This window comes from Brachyistius frenatus, unplaced genomic scaffold (assembly GCF_029030835.1).
Source record: "Brachyistius frenatus isolate BFR_SWC_R1_liver_20210118 unplaced genomic scaffold, ASM2903083v1 Contig_17, whole genome shotgun sequence".
Taxonomy (NCBI): domain Eukaryota; kingdom Metazoa; phylum Chordata; class Actinopteri; family Embiotocidae; genus Brachyistius; species Brachyistius frenatus.
In genome coordinates this window covers 1011059-1036131 of record NW_027210616.1, presented here as the reverse complement: position 1 = coordinate 1036131, position 25073 = coordinate 1011059, and the positions used below count along the sequence as shown (strand labels likewise).

At 39.8% G+C, this 25073-nt stretch overlaps 1 protein-coding gene across 2 annotated transcripts in view; it reads right to left on the bottom strand.

Moving 5' to 3' along the window:
- enox2 (ecto-NOX disulfide-thiol exchanger 2) overlaps positions 1 to 25073 on the bottom strand; it is a 170116-nt gene that overhangs the window by 59097 nt on the left and 85946 nt on the right. The gene's annotated exons all lie outside the window — the stretch shown is intronic.

The window sequence follows — 25073 nt, the reverse complement described above, 5'->3', positions numbered from 1 at the left end:
TAATGAGAAGAAGTGCTGCACCCTGCACACACTTCACACCTCAGGTCTGTGGCAGAGCCCACGTAGAGCGAACACTCTGCTCTGCGTGTGGAAACGTGAGCGTCCGTCTGAAAAAAAAAAAATCCACCACCGTATCGGTATTCCCGGTGTTCAGACACAGCTGGCGATGTGTAATGATGCCGTTTGCCTCCCTCTCTGAGCTGCTAATTTCAGAGCCGTCTGCAGTCACTGCCATAGAGAGAGGCCTGATAAAAACACCGGCCGTGTCTCTGTGTCACTGTGATAATGCTGCTGACGAGGACTTCACGGGCTTGTTAACTAACACAACCCTATTAACTGCGGACACTTTCGAGGTGTTAAAATGGAGGAGAGGCGTGGTGACGAGCTTCTTTTATAGCCGTTTTATTACAGTTTACAGTATATTAACTGTCCCCAGTGCAGTGCTGATGAACACACGCGCACGCACACACACACACACACACACACACACACACACACACACACACACACACACACACACACACACACACACACACACACACACACACAGGCGATGTCCTCAGTCCAACCGAGGCCTCATGAAATAATCAGAGTTGAGAGAAAAACAAAAAACAGAATGTTACAGGATTCAACATAGTCTGGGAATGTAACATATACAAACACATACTGTACATACATGTACAGATACTGTGGAACTGAAATAAACAGCGAATCATTCAACATGTTTTGTTATATTCACATTAAAATGATGTTGAAAGTGATGCAAATTTTATTCTTAAACAGTGATATTGGTGCATTTGTTAAAAAGTATTACAATACAGACCGAAATGAACAATAACTAAACTCACATTGCACATCACAATTACTCATAGTCCACTGTCATTCATTGATTGTTTTGTCCAACCATTGGTATAAGAGCTAATTAGCAACATTACAAATCAGAGATAGAGTAAAATGTCACATTGCTCAGGTGGAATTTCAAACTTTTGCTTGATAAATAACAACAGAAGATCTGTATTTGTCCTTCCATCCGATCTGCCGTAAATGAAAACACAACAAGGCACTGCCTTTATGAAAAATCATCGCAGAGGTCACAGATATTCAAGCAGAATGAATTTCTGTTCCTCACCGGAGGATGAACTGCTTATAGTTTTTGCAGCTCACATTCAAAGCCTCACGCAATTGACCGGTTGGGTCACAGGTGTTAAAGTGCGGGTCATTGTTAAGTCCTCTACACTCTGACCCTGCAGACAAACTGTCTGCATGCGAGTCATGCATCCTACAGGTCATCTGTTTGTGCCACAACACTTATTCATTTAGCGCGTCCAGTTTGTGAGTCACCCTTTTTTTCTTCGTCATTCACAACTCCGTTCCTGTGGATCTATTGGCCGTCCTCATCGACCCATCCATTGTCTCATGTTTTCCCAACACACACAAACACGCACTCTTTCCTCCATAAATCAATTCGACTTTTCGGACGTCATTCACGGAGGGCTTTCGAGTTTGGTACGGCAGAGCGACCTTGAGGGCAGGAGTCAGCCTCGGCTCCCCCCTAAAGGAACCATCCCAGGTCATCACATCAATAGAGCGGAGGGAGGAACAGCAAACAGCTGCTGAAAAATCAACACAGACATACGCATGTCAAAGCACATGTAAACACAACACAAAGGTTCACCTTGCAAGAGAGGAGAAATAGGAGCCAGGGACAGTTCTGTCATTAAGGGAATCGATGTCGGTAAATATCTTTAACCAAAAACATGGATTAAAGCACTTTGGTTTGCTGCTTTGAAACCAGTTGTCTGTATGGGGGGGGGAGTACCTCAACGGATCCCACAATTTAAGGTCAAATTACCAAAAAAATCCACACAAAAAAAATATCAATCGCCACAAGCAAAAAAATAAGCTTTTATTTTCGGCTATTGGTTAAGGTTACTCCGAGCTCATGTAAATGCCACATCTAAGTATATAAACTGCAGAATCTAATCATGTGTAGCTAAGACCTCATGACACAGAGATCCAAATGTAGAGCTCTGTAGACCTGAGCTTAAAATAAATAAGTCAGGTTAAGCTTGGCTAGATTTAAATAGAGTTGCAGCAGAGGTCGCATTAATCTCTTTTCACGGGGTGCCCCCATCATTGTCTCCAAGCCACTGATAAAAAAAAAAAGAACGTATTACTGTTGTATAATATCAGAGATGTAACAGTGGCATCATAAACCTATTTAAAGTAGGATTTTTGAGTATAAAAAGTTAGATAATAACTTTCTCTGAAAAAAAGAAAAAAAAGATAATTACACTATTAGTTTGTCATTTTTTTAAAATGATTAATGCGAGTATTTTCTGATTTCTACATTTTTCATTCTATGATATTAAATACTGCCGCATTTTGAACTTAGATTTATATTTAATCAGCAAAATCTATAATTTTTGACATTTTATGGACCAAATGATTAACGAGTCAATCAAGAAAATAACCAAAGCACATCACATACCAGTACACACAAGTATATTTCAGTGTAACAAGTAAAATTAGTCTACAACATGATGATAAAAAGTAATCAATAATAATGGACATGCTGTTAAGAGACCTCCCTGTGGCCAACTCCACACCAGCATCACCATGATACATTTCTGTACTCTGAATATTGCCCATAGCGATGAAAACGATGGTGATTTTGATTCATCTGGGGTCCACCCGCAGCCCAAGGCTTTCCTGATACTCCCTCTCTGCAGGCTGTGACCAGCTTTTAGCTCCCCTAAAAGCTCCCCCAGGAGGCAGATAGGAAATTAAGTCATTTAAAGGCCCATTGGCCGTAAGCCCCAACAGCAGGCAGGGAGACACCGCAGGCCATTTAGTCTAAAATGCGCATGGTTTCAACAGCTAACTACAAGTTTATTACAGCCCCTTGAGAGCAAATTCAAGAGGGAGCTGAAAAGATCAGGGACGGAGACCAAAAGAGAAAGAATAGGTTGCTTTTAATAGGAAGATGTAATGCTGACGATACAAAATGACTTAGAGAAGAGTGAAAATAGGCGCCTTCTCCAATTGAACTTCGAACACTTTGGCGATGAATAAAACACTGAGGCGCGGTGATAGTCATCAACACAAAGTTGGAACTGCAAAAACCTACAATCATTTAGAATGTAATTCCACCGCTGAACACAAAGTGGTCGAGCAGACAGAGGAGCGCAATTAAGTCCATGTCCACCAAACAAAGCAAAGAATAAAACCTCAAATATTTGGTGCCAGCTTGACTCTCTGATCTTGGAAACTGATGGAAGAGAAATCTGGCACTTTCCATTTGGAAGGACGTGTGAAGGATCCATACTTCAGTACTCCAGGCTCATTTTGTCTTCTCATGCATACGTGCTCTGAGTGGATGACCTTAATCTTCCCCGGAACGCATTTATTTTTTAATTTTTTCATGTTTGTATGAATGCTTATCAATTCGTATTTCTGCCTGGGAGGTGGTTCAAAAGACCACCTCACATATATTTGGCAAAATAGAAAAATGAGTAATACAAATAAAAATAATAAAATAAAATAATAATAATTAAAAAAAAAGCGAGTAACAGTGGAAAACCTTGTTTGGAGGACAATTTGTACAACTTTATCTCTGATGAATTATGAAAGCCTCCTCAAACTAGATAAATGTGCTCAAAGATCAGAGTTTCTTCCCATTACTTATGTGACGAAGACACACACACACACACACACACACACACACACACACACACACACACACACACACACACACACACACACACACACACACACACACACACACACGCAGTTTAATAATGTATGACTGCCCTTCTCTCCGCTTCTTTGATCTCTTAATTATGATAAAACTGGTAGGGGTCTGGTGATTAGTGGCGGCACAGTCAAGAGTGCCCCGAGTGTTCGACTACAACGCGTCTCACTTAGGACCAGAGAAGCAGGACAACAAAGTGAAGATGTAAGGATGACAGAAGCGGCCCGAAGACAGTCCGGCCTCGTGGGGGGTGACAAAACTGTGGAAGAAACTCCCTCTGCCATTTCTCTCTCAATCACCTCGATAAATTCGGATAAAATAAAAATCGGAAGTAAGAGTTGAGTGCTGGAAGATTGGCAGAAAAGTCTGAAAGATTTTCTCACAATTCTCTTTTGAGACCTTGATTTTGGGATATCTGCATTACTAATATTGCTGCAACAATATATGAACAGTACTTGCAGAGTATGTGATTGTGTCTCTTTATTAACTCGTCAGGAGTAGGGCTGACAATAAATACTGATAATGACATTAACATCGCCATTTTTGTTCGCTGACTAGTTGGAGCTCACTGATCACCGCATCGTCCTCATATCTAACGTATTTGTTACTGCAAAGCATTTTCTTTCCATGTGTAACTTTTTGTCTTTTTTCACTCATTCACAAAAGTCATATTTGTCTGAGGACATAAGAAAAGGTTATATTTCATTAAATTTTACAACAATAAATAGGTGAAAAATTACAAACAATATTAAACAATGTATAATAAGCTGCCTGTTGAGACTGTGTAATGTCATTACTGAAGCTAAAAGGCGAATGTGTTTGTGTTGTGATAGAAAAGTGTCATTTCATTACCCTCCAAACCTTAATGAGAGACGACCTCGGGCATTTCACTGCACAGAGCCTTGCTTAATTCTGTCCAAACTTAATGCGGAGTCCCTAAAGCTGTGTTGAAAAGCAAGTGTAACAGAAAAGCACCAGAAAGCAACTGATGTCCTTTGCAAATGAATTTATTGCAATTTGAAGGCTGAGAGTGAATGTATGATGCCTTTGTGTCCAACAGGTGACCGTGGCCTTCCTGAGGTGGTGGCAGTGGAGGCTGTCAAATCAAATTAGTGACTCTGAAACTGGATTAGAAACCCGAACCAGAACTAAATTCTCCGCAGAGGTCAAACTCCAACTCCGAAAGAAAAAAAAAACCCACAGTAAAATGCACATTCAGTAAACATTATGGTCCAATCTAGTGGTCAGATACTATTTGCAACAGTCAATCCCAGCGAGTCAAAGGGGACAAAATCCTACTTTCTCTACAGAGCTGAAATTATTCATTAATTCTCTCCGCTGACCCACAGAGACCCTCATCAGAATCTGATCTATTGAATTTCTTCACCACTTCTACATGATTAAGAAATCCATTTGGGCAGCGAGCACATGGTGTCATCGAGATCTGGAGAAGATGTGTGCGTCTTTAACAGATGAATGAAAGCGGACCAGTCATTCAATACGCACCATATCAATCTGTCACTCAGCACAAAGCAATAGACAACCATCACACCGCAAAGGAATGATTTTCAATTAACAGTAGATTTTCCATTTTATTTTTAGGAATACAACAGTGAGGTGCTGATCATATACTGACCCTTGAATGTGATTATACTTTCATGGTGCAACATTAATAGTATTCTATCTCCGAGCACACGAGTGGCACAGAGGCGAGCATTCACCGAACACTCAAGAGTCCTGGGTTCAACAAAAGCTCCTCTTGTTGCTACAATGTTTAAATTAAAAAAAATTATAGTCATTTTTATGTTCATTCATCCCAACAAATCATCCACATTGAGAGGAACTGAATAATACTGATGACATAATAAAGCAACACATTACAGCAGCTCTGTCACCACTCCAACAAGCTTTGCTCAGCAAGTACAGCTAAATGTTGGATTTCAATTCCCTAAATGAGTTTCATCATCGGTTTGGAAATGGCTCCATGCAGCAGCCGCCTCTTAAAAAACATTGCAAGATTAGAGTCAGCTATGAAACAAAGAGGCCGCACTAGCGCACGTCAGAGGTCTGCAGAGCCATGAGCACTTATGGCAGTTATGACAACTGGGGATGAAAAGGAAAACGACAGTGATGTGCAGTGGACATCAGCGTTTATCTCCCTGAAGAGGAAGTCTTACTGATAGGCAGATTAATTATAGTAAACAACCAAAATTTGGACTGCCTTATCAGTAGTTATTTTTATACAAATGCAGCAGAGGCCCTTGTGTTTGTGTCAATGCTGTCAAGGAGGAACATCTGTTTCCGGACAGGAGCGCGACTCTTCCCTTTCCTTATCGAGCTGAGAGAGGTGACAGGCAAGAACAGATTACTCTGATATCTGAGGGTGGTGGGCGGGGGGGGGGGTATAGGAGATTTTTTTTTTTTTTTTTTTTAAAAGCATGAAAGAGAGAAAAAGAGAGATCACAGACAGAGCTGTAGACTCGCCACGTCAATACTATCAAAAGCCTTCTCAATAATGTGACGCGAGGTTGTTAATAGAATCCATAACACAACAGGGCATGTCTATCAAGTGACACGTGTGTAAAACTGGTCTTTGGTGGGGGAATCATTAAAGCCACACTGCCTGGTGAGGCTTCTGAAATGCTACCGTTTGAATGCTTCTGTTAGATGCTGGTCAGACTGGGAGGATGAAGCGTGAGCAGCAAAGTGTCCTGCTCTGCTTTGAAAGTGCAAAACAGATGGTTGGAGGTGGAAAAACATCAAACTGTTTTCACCTCAACTTGTGGTTCCCGGATATACTGCTGTTACAATCGAACCATTCTGATTGGTCAGAATTACTGAGGCGTTATCCTGAGGTGACATTGATGAATTTAACTTTTTACCAAAACTCCTAGCAGAACCAGGTTCAACTGGACCGATTCAACTTAAAGGGCCGCACAAGCAGTTCTGCTGCAGAACTACGGCTAACAGAGGCTTTAGTTCTCCTGAACAACAGCAGACAATAAAAACAATTTAGTTACTGCTTCCTCCACTAATTACCAGGACGATAGCAACCATGTAAACATGCTTTAAGCCGTGCCTCTTCTCAAACATGATCTGTTACCTGTTACAATGTACTTCTCTGAGAGGAACCTAATTACACCAGCACAAAACCTTATTTTCAGCAACCAAAACTCAGGTCTCCTGAGTTTAAGTCCTGGGTTTGATCCATCCAACCACCCCTGGCACGCCTCCCTACTCTGACTTCATCGTTCTTCATGGTCACATGACCTCCTTCTACGACCCTGCTCATACATGCGTGCACTTTTCACGCTTAGGCAAAGCAAAACGTGACACTGACGCGGTATCCTGTAGTGGACTGATGCCTGCATTACACGGTTTGGTGTGATACCGAGCTGGATGACACAAAACAGGTCTGAAGAACCCGAAAGGAATTCTGAATCCACTAGATCCAGAGACAAGTGAGCACAGAAATATCATCTTGTGAATCACATACTATGTATTTCGCAAATGTATGTAAATATAGGTAAGTACAACAACTGCAGCAAACGGCAAGGTTTTTATTCCTGACACATATTAACCAGCTGAGACAAAAAGTTTATTTCTGGCCAAACATTTAATGCGTTCTTCATTCAATCTTGAGATTAACAAGCAACAGATTAATCTGATCATCAAATCTGAAAACGTCAGACGCTGCCGCAAAGAAAAACCAAAAATTACAGCATGACTGACGGGATGTAGGAGCAAACTGATTGTAGCGTTGATCTTAATGATGCACCCAAACAGCTGCTACTTATCTGTAGGAATGATGAGCTCTCCGAGACAGGAAGTTCCTTTAATGAACACGTTTACAGAGAAGGCTGACATCCTTCTGTCCACACTGACACAACAGAATCTGCCCAATTACAGAGGAGCAGATTATTGTCCTGTATTTCTGTCACAGCTGAGAGAATAATGCAACACAGCTGGGGTATCTGAGACAAGCATCGAGGATGGGAGTAGGGCTATGTGTTGCTTTTTCCATTTGTTGGCTTATTAATTTGAACCAGTGAAGCACCACATATAACTGCATGAACCTTGATGCAAAATATGCTTCCATTGCGTAAAGCAATGTTTGTGATGCGCGTTTCATTCCACACACCGGTTTTACATTCACACTGCTCCTCTTAAAAACACCAAGTCCGACACGTCTCATTACTGAGCAGAAGAAATGTCTTCTCATTTTAATGTGCAAATGATGTACAGCGCTATTCCACTGTCCTGGAGGGGGTAGATGAGTGACAGCGGTAGAGACTATGAATCTGAAATATTTTAAGCTGGCCAAGCTGTCACATCATTAAACACTGATTTGTGAGTAGGCAATCTAATGCTACAGATGTGAGGAAACAGACTATTACCAGAACATCAATCTGAGGAGGGGAGATGTAATTGGCAATTTGATCATTTCGAGTTGCGCAAGCGTAAAAGATGAAATTGGCATTGAATCCTGCGGGACCAGGGCCACCAGTTTATGTGATACACCACAGTCAAGTGAATAAAAATAAACTGCTCCAACCAGATGAACTATGTTTAATTCTGCATGCATTAACTGTTCGAGCAACCCGGGTTCAATAAAAGGATCCTATTACTTTTATTAGATAGCTTGCATAGACAGGTCTGAAACTGGATTCAACACCGTGAACCTCATGAGCATTTATATCGACAGAACTACATTATAGACAACAGCAGCAGGAGCAAATATGATACTATGCTCTATGCTGTATTAACAATTATTTTCATTACCAATCATGTTTTCAATTGGTTCACAAACCGGTTTTTAAACTATATGTTGGTAAAATGTCAACAACTTTGCAAAAGTGGTAACATATTTAAATTTATAGTCCAATCAACAGTCCAAAACCTCAAAGATATTCAATTTAAACACGACAAACAGAAGCTACAAATCCTCAAAATGTAAAACTATAGGTCCTGGAACAAGTGAACGTTTGCTATCTGTTTGGAAAATAACTGATTAGTCAATTTCTAAAATAGTTCGGGATTCGTTTTCGGATTACTTCCAAACTTTTATTTTGAACGTGAACAACTGTAAGGTTGCAAATCCCATTTTCCGAGACTGTCCAAAAACACGACCCTATAGGTCTTTTGTGCAAGCAGCTTATTGAGACCCCCCCAGTTACATTTGAAAGTTAAGCGACCTTGTATAAATAATGACAGTCTGGTGTTTTAGAGAAGTGACACAGTTCAGACGACATCTATATAATGTATAAAGTTTTTCCTTTTAGGAGAAGGCAGGGTGGGTGGATGGTGTGATAAAAGCAAAGGCTGATGTTCATTTTTTGGTTTTAAACCACAAGTCAGACCATTAACCATTATTTTTCCTTAACCAAGATTGTTGTATGCCTAAATCTAACGTGAGCTGCTAATTTAGAAAAAAAAACTCCTTTGGGTTTTATTTGAGAATAGGAACTAAAGATCGATATAGTTCTATGGGTTGGAGGGCATGTTGCATTTTACTCAAGCCTTTAAAATATGAATATAGTTCTATGCAAGTAAAGGCACATTCAAACTATTTTCCATACAGAACACAAACAGAAAGTACAGTGACTGTTCAATCTTGAAAAATGTATACGTGGCTCTGGCTGGCTTTACTTCCTCTTTGTTCTGGCCTTCCCCTGGGAAGGATGGCATTTTTTTTGGTTCTGTTTACAGTAGCTTTTGTATATTGCTATATTATGTCTCTGTTTGTACTGGTCCACTTTACAATATAAAGTCACCAGGAGTCCGTTCATTTTCAATAGAAGTGAAAAAAGGGTCAGAAACACTCTATTTACAGTCCTTGGGGGTAGCAGGGGAACACGATGCTGTTCCTGTTGACCAGGCTCGGTGCCACTGTGGCCTGAGTGCGCCTCTGTTCGGAGATCTAGTGACTAAAACGCTAAACAGTTTTGGTGCAAATCTTCAAGGGTGACTGGAATCAATGTGACTTGTAGCAGCGAGAGCAGTCACAGATCACTTCCTCCTAAATGGTGCCACTAGTCAGAGCACAAATGCTAGAACTCAACTCGAAGCTGTTTTTCCATTTTTCTTTATATGATATTTCTGCTTTTTAAGAATGATCCCAACCTTTTTATAAAAAAAAAAAAAAAAAAATAAAAAAAAACTCTGAGAACAGATTACATTTCAAAATTATATTTTAAAAGTAATATTCTGATATGATTCTGCAGTATATAATGAAACATTTGGTCACATACAGTAATCATTTTAACTGTATTTGCTGAAGATACATTCTGCTTTGATGTAACCGTTACAATTTTTTTTACAACTTTTAGAGTGTCTGCTTAAAATGGGAAAATAATTGAGCCCTTCATGAGAAGTAATTGGGGGGAAAAAAAAAAATCCTACAGCGTTTTCTCTAAGTGAATAATTTCACAGTCATATGACGGCAGAGTGTAAAACTTATATGTTCGAGACAAATGATAAATTCATGGGGTGTTAAACTTTCCTCTGAACTAATCTGTTGAGACTTCAAACCTTAAGTTAAGTTAAGTTATACAAGCATGGACGTTGATGAAATAAGACACCTAAGTTCATGTACATTCTATATTAATTTAACTTTCTCTCATCCATTATGTATTATGTCTGAAAGCGACTGATTATAAGCAATTTGCATAACTCCCAGATCTCAGGCAAAGTCCCTGTGTTCACCAGAAAAATCAAACTGATCACAAACACACAACAGTACGAGTTTAGTTTCAAACAAATAACAGAACAGTAAAACATAAACTTAATTTATACCATGGAGACAAAATTTTGTGCAGCACCACAGTATCTCGCTGCTTCTCAGGCAGATTCAGGTTCGATAGACCAAAGGAGGGCAGACCTGCTAATGAGTTGTTCTCTAGGTTGAGAAAGGTATGAAGAGATTCACAAATTTGAGAAAATATGACCAGAAAAGAAATCTAAATATCAAATCAAAATGCTATTGCCCTCTTTTTCTTACTAGATTTACACCCATAATACTGTAAATAAAAAATAACAGACTAGAACAAAAACATCACTGAAGAGTGGCTAAGTTAACGATGTTCCATATTGCAATAATAACGGTTATTTACTTCTTTTTTTTCTCTTTTTTTTTTTAAATCATGTGATTAAGGCAGTATTTAGTGTAACGGTAGGACATACAACAACAGCAAGCGTGGCTGAACGCGGCTTCATGGAGGAGTAGTTTCAAAAAGGACAAATGTGCAACAATCCTTGGTGATATTTCAGTTTTTTTTACTGCATACGTGAAGGCAAACGTCTATGCTGACATGTCAAACAATGTATAACTTAAACTGTTGACATTTTACAGTATTTAAGTTTTTTGCTACATTGTGAAGAATATTGGTACAGCAGTAATACTCTAAAATACATTGATATTATTTTAGGGTTAAATCACACTCCCACGGTGCCAATCATTTCATATCCTAACATTAATCTGATCGTATATTCAACCCACAGACAGCAAAGGGGGCAAGGCAAACACATCTTGAAGTTAGGCAATTTGATCCTAAACAATTGACCCACAGTTGAAATAAATACATTTGGAATATAATGTATGGCATACTGCTTGGTTGAAGTAAAGCTGCTCTCTCTTGGGATTTTCTCTATAATGCTGCAAGGACTTGATGTTAAAGTGCCCTGAGAAGATATGCGTTCTGATTTGGCACCACATAAATACAATTAATGGAACTCTTAAGCCCTGAAGTTTAAGTTTTTCAGGTTTACATTAAATGTTAGCAAATGTCTTTGTTTCAGGAAGCTCAACTAACTCTGTATATTATTGATGATAAACGTAGATCATCTCATCTTGGTGCTTTCAGAGATGGCTCAGTCCCCCATAATATATGCTCTAATGACCAAAACATGACGCCAAACGAGAAGAAATCAAAGAAAAGGGATCAATGAAAATACTCAAAGCTTCGCCTGCCAATTGATGATGAATCAGATGGTGACTTGGACAAGGGAGATAAATGGAAAGCCTCCAGTTTTAGGGGAAAAAAAAAACAATGTGAAAGGATCCAAACTGCACTATAACCTATAGTTCAGAGCTGGGTAATTCTGATGGGAAACTGAACAGCTGCGCAATATAATTGATCCCACATGTAATGTCAAGCAGACAACTCGTCACAGACAAACAACTCTTCTGTGAGCGGTTAGTACTCTCCAAAACCACAGGGACCTGTGACTGGCATTCCTGGATTTACTGTTTACGCCACTGATGTGCAGTTTGATAGCTCCGTCTCAGTGTTAAGCTTTAGGATTTGAATGTGCTTCCACTCCTCAGTGCAGCTTTTATTGGTTTTAACCCTCATTCACTGAATGGGCTTCATTAAAAAGGTCAATTACAATGAGATTCTTCTCTAAATTAAAAAGAAAAAAAGAAGCTGGAATCAATACAATGACCTCTACCATGGCCTGCCGAGAGCTTCATTTCACAATATAAACACATTCATTGCTATTTAATATCCTTGTATAGATCATCTCTTGGCATAGGAGGGGGTTTGAAAAGCAGTAAAAGTACTTAAAATCTTTGTTTTCTACCCTTCTAGGAAGGTTTCCCTTCATCCCCAACCCTAATTTGTCTTCAATACACTGAATTGGAATTAGCTGCAGGCCTAAGACCTTTTGTTTATTGTTATGAGACAGTAGCCTGAAGACAAATCCCCAGCTTTTAACAGAGGCTCTTCTATAAGAGTAAGAAAAGACTTTGACTAAAAGGAGTGTCACAGACAAATCCACAGCCTTCTCTCTCAAGATTCACAGGCAGAACTCTCTAGAGTGGCCAAATGTGAAGTTCAGACGGCCTGATTAAGTTCCTCTTCAGTGCCGTCAGTGTGCATGTCTTCCATCATTCCCAAGAGGTTATGGATAAAGAAAAGAAACCCTCAGTGAGGAATTGTACGAGTATTTATACAGTAAACATGTATATATATTTAAAATCTAAAGAAATCAGAGCATACCATACAGCCAGAGACGATCAGAAGTTGGGGGAAATACAAGAGTCCAGATGGAAAATAAAAACCCAAGCCTATAAAACACAGCTCCCAAGGTCAAATATTTTTAGTGAGTGAATATTAAAACATAAAACTTTTAGATTTTGAACTGTATCTTTGCAACTTGTTAATTCAGAGAATACTTGAGCTGTAAAAAACTATTCCCTGTTTTTGGGGGGGATTTTCCAGGCAGCCATGTATCTGATTTGCAGCCTTGTAGGATTTTTCTGTTTAACAAGTAGTCACTACACAGCCCAACCCTTGTTTAGTACAAGAGACACAAATTGAATGTGTCTATTGATGCCTGAAGGACAGCTTGACAACCTCTAGGAGGAAAAACAAGCTGGAGCGCCTCTTTAAAATATGTTCTCTTTCTCCTTTGAAGTTTAAACTGTCAGAACAAGAGACCAGGCCCTAAGAAAAGAAAAAAAAAAGAATTGTGGTACTGCCATGGTTTGTTGTGGTAACAGTGCTTTAAGTCCTCATAGCTTGTTACTATGGCATGCTTGGAGAGAAAACATCTTTGATGGTCATGGTTAATCAACAGCTGGAAAAGGCCTAAAGCAAACTGTAAAACAATTATGAGACTTTGACAGACACCCCCCCCCCCAATCCAGCCTCCAAAAAGTAAAATGAATATTGACTGAACAAGATTGAAAGTAAAGCCAGTTTTAGATCTTTTAATTGGAATTTTTTTTTTACAATCTGTCCAGTGTTTCCCATACTTTTACTTGGGCGGCTCGCCCAGGTATATTTGGGGACCCATGTTTTCGCCTTTTTAACATTTATTAATCTGCTCGAGAGGACGAAACGGGATCTGTGTCGGGAGCGAGTGGAGTGGGACAGCTGTCTCTCCCCGCTGCAGCAGACACTCACGCGCAGACATTCGGAGTTGGCCTGAACAGATCAGGGCTCAATGCTTCCCGAGCATTGCTTCCTGTTTCCACCTGTACTTTTGCTGGCCACTTGTGGTCTGATCACAGCCAGGTCGCATGTGTCCGGATTGAAATAGCCAAATGAAAAAAATTTCCCCTCGGAGATTAATAAAGTAACTACCTAACCGAACCTAACCTGAATGGAAACAGCCAGAGACCCGCTGCAGTGTAAAATCAGCCTGCAGCTACACACGCAGTCAACTAAATTAGACCAAAATGGGTTAACAATTAAAGTTACCATTAACCAGCTTAGTTATGGGTGCGCTAATTAATTCAGCCTGTAATGATCAGATGGTCATCTGAGCTGTCGTTTAGAAACTCACTGTTTCAGTTTCAAATCCGTCAGAGCAGGGGTGGATCAATCATAAGTGATGTGGGGGCTGCAGGTAAACTTCTGCACAGTAAAAACAGTCAAAGAAAAATAATGTTGCTGCAGTTTACTACTCAAAACTGTTAACTTATATACAGTACATGTGGTGTTTTTGCTCAGAAAAACTGAAAAGAACCAATGAGAGTGTCATTAAAGTATTGAATCAATAGGCAGGATCATTAACATTGTTATGTATTTATTTTATCTTTTGTACCAAACAATTATCAATATATATCATCGATGACCACGACAAGTAAATATCTCAACTGATGGGAAACACCGAAGTCATTAGAAAGTTACACAGTTACATAACTGAAATGTCATCCAAACAGTTATTCATGTGATGGCAAATGTAAATCATCTCATTGAAGACTCAGCAACTCCATCTATTGAATACCACAAGGTGTTGCAGGAAAGCTCAGAAACTTTGTAAGTTGACTTTGACTTGAACTTCAAGGTCAAAAATGAACCGTAGAGCTTCTTCTGATCAGCTGAGGTACCCAAATGGGTACCCATTGTTTTTAAAATGTGCCTGCCTGCTGCTGGCAGCCCACTCTTAACTACTGAGACATTGACGATGGCCTTCCAGACTCTCAGTATTAACTGTGGGTAAAGGCATTTGTCTCAGGTCCTCTCCATCCAATTCACACACACACACACACACACACACACACACACACACACACACACACACACACACACACACACACACACACACACACACACACACACACACACACACACACACACACACACACACACACACACACACACACACACACACACACCCCTTCCATTAGACGAGCTCTGGGGACTGGAGCATCTTTCACATCAAGTAGTTTGTCCGCCAGGCAAAGCTTCTTGTGCATCCCATTAACTAAAAACAGCAGCATAATTACTTCCTGAAGATCAATCAAAAAAATTGATAAAATCTATAGGGAATAATGGCCTGCAGTTCAAGGAGGGTAGAAAGGAAGTAAGGTTAGAAGTAGGAACTTAAGTGTGAGTGTTGAGTGTATTAATTACAGACTTCGAGGCTATGGACACAATAGTGCAAAAATGGCTTCATCAGCAGTTCCAGCTCATACCCAGGAGACTTCAGGCTACTTCTGCCAGCAAAAACATCTGCTAAATCTATGAATACAACCAGAAACATGACCAAATGGACTGAAATTTCCTCAGAAAAAGTGACTGGATTTCCACAGAGTCAGCTGTATAATACTGAGTACAGAACTGGGGAATGTAGGAAATATTCATCTTTGTGACGTGACTATCCCCAGAACCTGGGGAAAAGACACTTGGGCTGGTTAATAAAAGAATGTGTCTATCATAGGATATAGCAGCATATATGGGTGGAAGCACCATATTCCCCTCAACCTACTTTGGCTGTGGAAGCTTATAGGAGTTCTTGGTGTTATGACTACCACCCAGCAATATCTACATCCAGGACATGGTCCAACCTTACATCCCAGCCCGCTCCCTCCGCTCTGCATCTACCAATCGGCTTGTTGCTCCCTCGCTGAGCTAAACACTCTACAAAATCACGACTGTTTGCTGTCCTGGCTCCTAAATGGTGGAATGAGCTCCCCACCGACATCAGGACAGCAGAAACTCAGTCCATCTTCCGCCGCAAACTAAAAACACACATCTTCCGACTTTACCTTGAACAGCAGAACTTTAGTAGTACTTAAAATGGCACTTACTGATAGAACTTTGTAGTTTGGCTTTCTTGAAGAAATTGTATTTTCTTGATTCCTGTTGTTCTGGGTTTTGTACCCTCATGGTTGAAATACACTTATTGTAAGTCGCTTTGGATAAAAGCATCAGCTAAATGAAATGTAATGTAACGTAATATAACCAATCACAAAGTCCTACACATTGCTCCTTTAAGAGTTTACTAAGCTTTCTCTTGGTTGCAAACATCCAACGGACAATGTTAGCGCCTTCATAGTAAACATGACTAAAGAAGGGTAACCAATTATTTTCCTAAGACGTTGACAGAAACCAAGAAGAAACTCAAGAGAGTAAATATTTGGCCCACATGTGTTCACCACATATTTACCAACAAGATCGCCATTTTTCCAACTATCAAAGTTGTGTTAACAACTTGTTTCTGCTGCCCCCAAGTGGCCAAAAAACAAAGCAAACAAAAAAACTTCCAGTTACCACAGGTTTAAAGATTTATTATGAATTCATAACAATCGCATTTAAAGATTGGAGTAAAACTTTCTCGGCCATTTTTTTTTCCTTTGTGGTTTCATCAGACTCGATAGACAATGGCCAGCCAACATACAGAAACAACCTGCCAACACAGTATGCAACCATTTTCCATTTTGATTTCAATAGTGCTTTATTTTTACTGGTGCACACGAGAGACCTTTTTTTTTTTTTTTTTTTTTTTCAAATTAGACTTCCCCTGATCACATCAGTGATAAGAGCACAGATGAAACAGCAGAGGTGGAAAGAGACCATTAAAAAGAAACCCCACGTCGTTCATATTAAGATCGGTTGATAAAATATATATTTTTTTGGTCCTTTATTTCCCTGGTCTACATGTTTGTCATGTCCATTATGCCAACCCCCTGACTGGAGTAGGGTCTCTGGAAAAACAAGGTTCAGGCCCTGGATTTAGCCCTGTCCACCCACCGACTCCAGAGCTGGTGTCATCTCACCATGCTGCTGCTCACTGCAGCAGGTGACAGCATCTTATCAGCCGCTGCCAATTACAACAGGGGAATCTTATCAGCAGTAGCCAATTAGAACCATGGGAGTTGCTGTGAGGAAATGTCAACAGCTCTGAACTTGCCAGGGCTCTTATCAGGCCACGCCTCTTCATCCAGGCAGCTTTCCTCGAGTATGTCAGAGTAACAACCGCCAGTGCAAATGTGACAAGAAGGGCTGGAGGAATGGCTCGGTTTTAAAAGAGAACACCTCACCGAAAGACCCGACACTTCCTGAGAACTGTACTATTCTTGTAGGTTTTTGACGGATAATGACTGAATACCAAAGCTTTCAGAAGATACAAACGTCACGGTTCGGTTAGTTCTGTGCAGCAGAGGAAACAAAAGAATTGCATGAAGTAAGATGTCATATATTTTAATGAATGTAAAAATTCAACAGCACACTGGAATCTTACGGTGACCGTTAAGACAATCAAATGCCGGCATATTGTCAATAAATAACTAACAAATGTCAGCAATGGTGCACTGGAACACTGCAACACAACTTCAGAACGCAAGTGTTTCTCATTTTTTCCTCGACCGTGAAGACACAGCCATCTTGTTTGACTAAACTTCATCACTCGTGTAAGTGTGAACAGAGAAGCTGCAAGTCCCGTACTAAACAGGAGTCTCACGGTGAACCGGACGGTTTGGGATGAATACAGGCACCCGTAAATTCTATCAAAAGGTAAATTAAAGAGAACAGCGATGTGGAACACAATGTGCACGGTTTCTTTATTAGATAGGCTTCTCCGACTGATTACAGTGTAAGAGATAGCTTTCCATTTATTCACAGCATCTTGACACGGATGACAGCTAGGATGCAGTCGTTCTGCTTATAAACATCTGTTCGAACAATCTCCACTGAGGAATCAATGACATGCTTCTGCATCTCCAGATGAAAACCTGTAACCAGAACTAATGCATTGTTTCTGTGTTTCTATCTATTTATAAAGTACTCATGTGATTTCATTTTGTCTTCCAATGACTTTAAATTGCAAAGGCTGAATTTCTATTTTCCTGAAAGTATTTCTGTTAAATTATCCTGTTGTTGTATGAAGGATGGGTGCGTTCCTAAAGTCACACCAAGTTAACAATTATCGGATTACATTTAGTGGCCTGGTTTCACCAGACTATTGCTCCCAGCTTCAGTTTTCCGCCGTGATTATAGTCTGGAGATGCTGCTCATATTATTGTTCGCTCTGCCACTCTGAAGGACGCACTAATCAGCGTACAGTGTCTGTGGTTAAGTGCGTCTGTCCCTCCTTCACTGGGATTGAACAGCTGGGTAAAAAGTGACAGTGACGAGCACAGCGTTTTAATCCAAAGTAAAAAAAAAAAAAAAGAAGATATTTCAGCATTTGGAAAATAAATAAATGGAAAGCTCCTATTTAAAACTGTTTTTAAAATACAATGTGCTCAATAAAATACACTTTGGTGGACACAGGCAGTTAGTAGGTAGTTAGTAGTAGTAGTAGTTAGTTAACAGGTAGTTGCGGTGGTGGCAGAGTGCGGGGCTGTTACGGCGCATGTTGATTGGTTAAAATGAACCCGAGATCTACGCCCTGTACGATGGAACTGCAATGAACGATTATCTATAGAGTGTATATAATCATACCATATAATCACGCAGCGAGTCTGGATCTGGCTGGAACTACACATAAGTTGCAGTCCTGATAAATCTATTTGGTCAATACAATGTTAAAAGTAGTGCAAAAAAATATTGATTTCATCTTGATCTTTCATCAAGAAGCCAAACATTTACAAAAACCTGTGCACAAGCTTTTTCCACACAAATACACGCACTGCAATAACTGCTGCAGAATAATTTTGTGTTCATCAAGTTTAATCAAAGCCGTGTGACCAGAATAAAAGATGCGACATCGGTTCTAATATTGACAAGGTGTTCCTTCCTTTGTGTCACTATAGAATAGATATCTGGGTTAGCGCACTTATGAAATTCAAAACCTAACAAACATAATCAAAACTAAAGAAAAATGAGACGGGATATCAGCACACGAGGCTTTTACTGTCAGTCCCATGGCTGTAAGAGTAGACGGACTTATGACTGTCACATGTCATCATCAAATGCATCACTGGTCATGAAACTTAATGGATACACATAACAGAATGGACTGGCTTTTAAAACCACGTACAAGAATCTCACCGACAGTGACCTCCACAGAGTCATGGAGCATTGAATGAATCATGGTCTGGTGCACTTTCTAGTAAAGCTCTCTGAATGGAGGTCAGTGCAGTTATTTCAATGCTTCATCTTTATACTCTAATGGCATCATGGTTGACTAGAGCCATGAGAGATACCTTTAGTGGCAGAAACATATAATGTGTACGGCAGACCAAATCACTTTTTCCAAATAGGATAGTAACAACAGTGCAGCGAAGACGTTTTCTACCACGCATATTGGCGTGGTATGGGAACACGTTTCCACTGAGGACTCGCAGCAGAAGTTAACTGCTGACCCCCAATATTAAAGCTTCACAAGGAAGCGAGGACAAACCGCAATTCTCTGTGCAGTGAACCAGTCAGAGCTCCACATGTTCTCGTGCATTGACTGAGTCATTGGTGTATCTGTATTTATGAAACCATTCTGGGAAAACGTCCAACATCTCACCGCAAACTGATTTCACACCGTTTGTTTTGCATTCATTAAAAAAGATCACAAGACATTTTCTGCTGTGTGCACCTAATGACTATAGATAGGGAAACGAAAGCCTTCGTGTTTTCTGCTCCAGCCACTTGGAAGAGTCTGCAAAAGGAATTTAAAATAAATCTGATGTCTCTGACAAAAAGACTATGGCAAGTTCGCTGCTAATTCATTAGTTGCATGTTATTTTGGGCATTGTTTAAAATAGATAAATACACAGCAAAAATGTTTTATGCCCATGTGATAAGCTTCAATCCCACTAGTCTACGGCACAGGCAAGATACAAGGAACACAAGTGTATAGAAATTTGGCAATAAAGAGGAAAGGATAAAGATGCATATAACAAAAATGTAAGAAAGGGAGTGTAAATTTGTTTAAAAAAAACAACAACGCAGCCTTCCTCCCAGAGGCTTTGACAAACAGCTCAAACATTGTTCCGGTCAATGTCATTACAACAAAGTTTGGAATTTAACAATCCTAATCATCTGCTGTGCTGACTTTAGATTAAACCCATTATCCCCTCTTATACAATACAAACACCTGAGGGGGAAGTCTGGCCAAGCAGGGGAACGTCAAAGGGCTGTTAACAAAGCCACCGCTGTGTTGATACAATCATCATCATCATGCTAGAATACCCTGCGGCCTCCACAATATATAAGAACCGACACTTCAAAAACAAAGGTTTAATCCCACTGTACAGTCTGTGAAACTCCAGTCGGATCAGAAACCATCTGCATTTAATTTGCTCGGTCTTATGCACAAGTACTGTATATCAAAAATACTACTGGGGAAAATATAGGATTATATTTGACCAACATTTTAAACTTGGGGTCGTGTCTTTTTTTTAATCTTCATTTTATTTTTTTATTTTTTTAATTCTTACCTAGATTTCTCATCTGTCCAAATGTGTCACTGCCGGGTAGAGATTTAGGCCACATTTACAACTTAAAAATCTAAGTGTGGTTTCAAAAGTGTACATCTACAGTTGAGTCCGATGTGCACAACTTTTACAAACTGTGACTAGTTACAGACAATCTTATGAACTTCCAAACATGTAATCTCGCTCTTCCACCTACACATAAGTATGGTATCATCTTAGACAAGGACTAGGAGAGGCATAAACTGCAGTGAAAGTGGTTGTTAGAGAAGGGCTTTCCTGAGCAGATAATCGGTCTTTGGCAGAGCAGAGCATGTCTGTTCTTCGCCTATTGTCTGGGAGACTTGGTGAGAGAAACAGAAAGTGACACACATCCAGAATTTTAGAAGACTTTCTTCTAATCCATCAGGCTTCTCAAAACTGCAGACAAAAGGTGATGATGTAATTTTGAGTTTGTCTTGGCAGTCATTGCTAGAGAGCTGAGGGATTGGTTGCCTTTAGAAAATGGCTTTGGATAAGCAATGGTGGCTGTGAATAAAGTCAGGTCTGGATCACTGTGGTAATCATTAATAAAAGAAGTGCGTTCAAAGAGAAAAACATATATATATATATGTTCTTCTTTATGTTCTTTCTTTAAAAATAAAAAAGTTGGGGATTTTCAATAAATTTGCCAAATCTTTTCACAGGCATGTTTTACTTTTTCATTATTGAGTAGAGTGTAGATTCATTTCTATCCAGTGTTTCCTCTAGGCAGACAGTCTTGGGGATGGGGAGAGGGCGGAACTTCAGTTCTATGAGTATGTGTGTATTTTGTTTCTTTCCGCAGGGTTGGCAGAAACAATACTTTCTATTTAAAATTATGACAACAACATCTTTTAGTCCACTCTCTCAGCCTTTGGTCCCAACACACTCGTACACACCTACAGTTCGCGCTGGCTTTTATTTTGTACTTTTTTTGATGCACGCTGCATTTCCCTCGGCAAGAAGTATATGAAAAAAGTTTTGCTTGCTTGCTTGCTTGCTTACATGTTGTATGTGTTTCTTCAAAAGGATTCAGAACACACGATGAGTCACAGCGCAGCTCTCCCATGGCATTTTGGCTTTGAGACTTTCCTCAAACATTACAAAAAAAATAAAAAAAAATAAATGTGTTTGTACTATGTCAAAGTGAAATCCAACTTTTTTCTTTTTTCCCTTTGATGTTTTGTTATGTTTGTTATGTTCACCTCGTACGGCTTTCAGATAGACTACTCCACAACTGAAGATCTCTGACGTCAACAAACACTCCTGAGTTAATAATGGATGGGTGGCACCTTATATGTACATCTGAACAGACCTCCTGATGAACGGCGAGCTGTAAGGATGACGGAGCACACAATGGGCTTTCCTTCTCTGAGCACCGCACAATACATGGTACCCTGAAGTGAAGTGAATGAAGGTCACTGACGAAGAAGTCTAGAAAAATACTTTTCATACTGCTGAAATGAAAACGTCCCTCGTGTAAAGCTAAAAGAACTAGCAGATTGACAACCATATTGATAATTTATTCATCATTTTAATAATTTTTCTTTGTTTAATAGTAAACCGGATATCTTCAGGTTATATTCAGATTAAACAGAGATCTTTACGATGCCACCTTAACTCTACTAATTTATGATTCTTCAAGATATGATAGACCTTATGTGGCATATCTATTTGTATTCTTCGTTTCATTAGCGCTAACTGTAGTGAATACAACTGATTGATATGATACTTTGGAATAATTATCAAGTTACACAAAAAAAAAAAAGCCCATGTCAGCATCTGGAGTGCAAGAGTGTTACTGCACAAATTAATCTCAACTGTCGACAATTTGTTTCGGAGCTATAAATATTGTATTAGCACGTTTAAACGGCCGCACTCAAACAGATTTGGTTACGATATAATATTGTTACAAACAAATATACTTTGACCAGTCACCAGTGACTCTAATGAAAACATGACCAGCTGATCCCGCTGCTGTGTGGATGGAGAGCCGATCGAGCTAGGGTGACTATGTAAACCATCCGGAGATGTTTGTCAGACTGTTATGGATAGTCTGCTTTGTCAGACCTTCACACTGTACATTAAATTAAAACCCTGCTCAGATATGCAGGTGCAGGATGTTCCTAAGCAGCAGATGCCAATGTACACAATCAGGTACATCCCCGCTTAAACAGGAAGCGACTAAATACTGGAGGTAGGGCATGCCCTTGTTGCGGTCACTCGAAACAATTATATTCAAAGTAATCTTAAATAACAGCCTTACTCACTCCATTAAATAAACACTTTTTTTGTTTTGTTTTGTTTTGTTTTGTTTTGATTGAACCATTCAAGCAACGTCTCATAACTCGGTCATATAGATCAGGTTGGTTTAAAGCTGACCAATTATTGTTCATCTAATCTTTAATGCACAAGTCCTTGTGCACTGCCCTCTCACAAAGCATTTTGAAATGACAGGCAGCATGATGATGATGATGATGATAAGGACGAGAAAGAGGAGAGGCAAAGAAGAAGTTCTGCACATTGGTTTACAGCAGTAATGACAGGCAGTGAAAGGCAGCTGATGTGGATCAGTTAACCCGGCTAGAGGCTTAAGAGAGGAGACAGAAGGACAGAAGAGGACAGGGATGGATGGAGGGAGAGGTGTTGATAGAAGAGAAGAGGAGCTGCAGGGCGTCTGTGATGAACATGCTGCTGCGAGTACAGTGCTGGTTGAAAACGTGGAGATTCCTGCAGATTGTCAGGGAGGTAACTGATGTCGGAGAGAATAAAGAAGAAGAAAAACCATGAGGTGTCCAAAACGTCACTTCTGCTGTTCCGTTCCTTCTGGTTTTGATTAGCTTCCTCTAATATACTCTACTGAAAGTTTGTGTATGTAATGGAGTCAATATGTCACTTCCTGTATAACACTGTGTCATGTCATACCACCGTGTCCATCTTCAATTATAGCAGAGTGAAGACGTACTGTAATGTGGGCCCAACAGTCTCCCGGTTCAATTTAATTGACTTAAAACAAACACCAGAGGTTAGTTGAAACCAAATTTTGGTTCATTTGTAGTAGAAACAAAGCTCATCCTCTGAGACAATATAAATAATTCATCGCGTAATCTGACCTATCTGAGAGAGTGGTTAGGGCCGTCTCAGATGTGTAGAGATCTGACAGTCACCAGTGGCTTTATGAAAAACACTGTAGATAAATCCTTTCAAAAGCCTTTACATTTGTAATTGAACCATCTGAGCCCTTAAATCTCAGGTCAACCCTCTCTGTTAGAGAACATGCACTCAACCAGAGGAAAAGACAGAATCGGTTTCAGCTAAAAATGAGGGTGAGGGTGGGAGGGCTGAGGAAGCCCTTTTCTCAAGATCTATGGATTATTTTTCTTTAATGTCTTTTATAATTGTTTGGAAATGTTTTTATAAGTCCCTCCAAAAGACCATGCAAGTCTGAAGTGGATCAAGACAAGAGCTTGTTTGCCAGCAATGTGGCTTGCAGTATCTATAAGGCCTGAAACCACCTATTATTTATATTATTGATCAAATTGGTCTATTATTTTCTCTTTTAATTAATTCATAGTTTGGTCAATAAAACATTAGGATATTGTCAAAGCTGAAGTCACCTGACAAATGTGGTTCCACAAAATAATACACTGACTACTATTTAACAAATTCATTCATCAAGTGATCATCGCTGCTTACTGAAAATAAAAAGTATTCACCACTGCTTGCGGTTTTATGGCATGGAATCAAAGTAAATGTAATGTGACTTGATGATGACCAACGTAAATATATATTTGGACTCTAGACCGCAGTTGGGAAATTTGGTCGTCACAGCACCATAGAAACACAGCTAAGGGGGACAAAAAAATGTGCACACAATAACACACACACACACACACACACACACACACACACACACACACACACACACACACACACACACACACACACACACACACACACACACACACACACACACACACACACACACAGGGGATGTGTAGCATTTTTTTGTTTTTTTAAATTTGTCTTTGGGCTGCAGGGCATTTGCTGGTTTGAAATCAGTTTAGCAAAGAGGCAGAGACAATAACCACAGAAAATGGCTGAAAAGACAACATATTTGGCCATGTCCCTGAGGCTGAAGGATGAGGAGAACAACTGATCTCAGGGTGCATTATTTACCTTCCCTGTATCTGTGCCTGAATAAAGGTAACAATGGGGAGACAATGTGCAAATCAACCCAGCTGTTTGCTATAATCATGCACAAAATTAACAGCTAGAAGACTTCTGTTTTTATCTTGCAATCTTTTCAGAGCCTGGACCTTGCTTTGCCATTAGCATTGCATTGGGTCTACAGACACACCAGAGCAGAGCTCCTTCTGGCACTGAATTATTTAGAGCTCACGTTTGTAGGCTTTGCAAGATGGGGTGAAACGGCACTAAATCCTTGACCACTGCAGCATAAAACAGAGTGGCAGGGAGCGAGACAGCTAAATTTAAAAAAAAAAGAAAAAAGAAATAGTGGAGATGAATAGGAAAAGGGATGGAGGATGAACCACAGCTTTATTTCCTTGGTTGATGATCATCAGGAAAATAGATTGAGAATATTGAATCTGATATCTGCGCTTTTAACTGTGACAGATCAGCCTTCTATAATTTGAACTACCGTACATAGCAATTTTTCTACAGTAAATAATC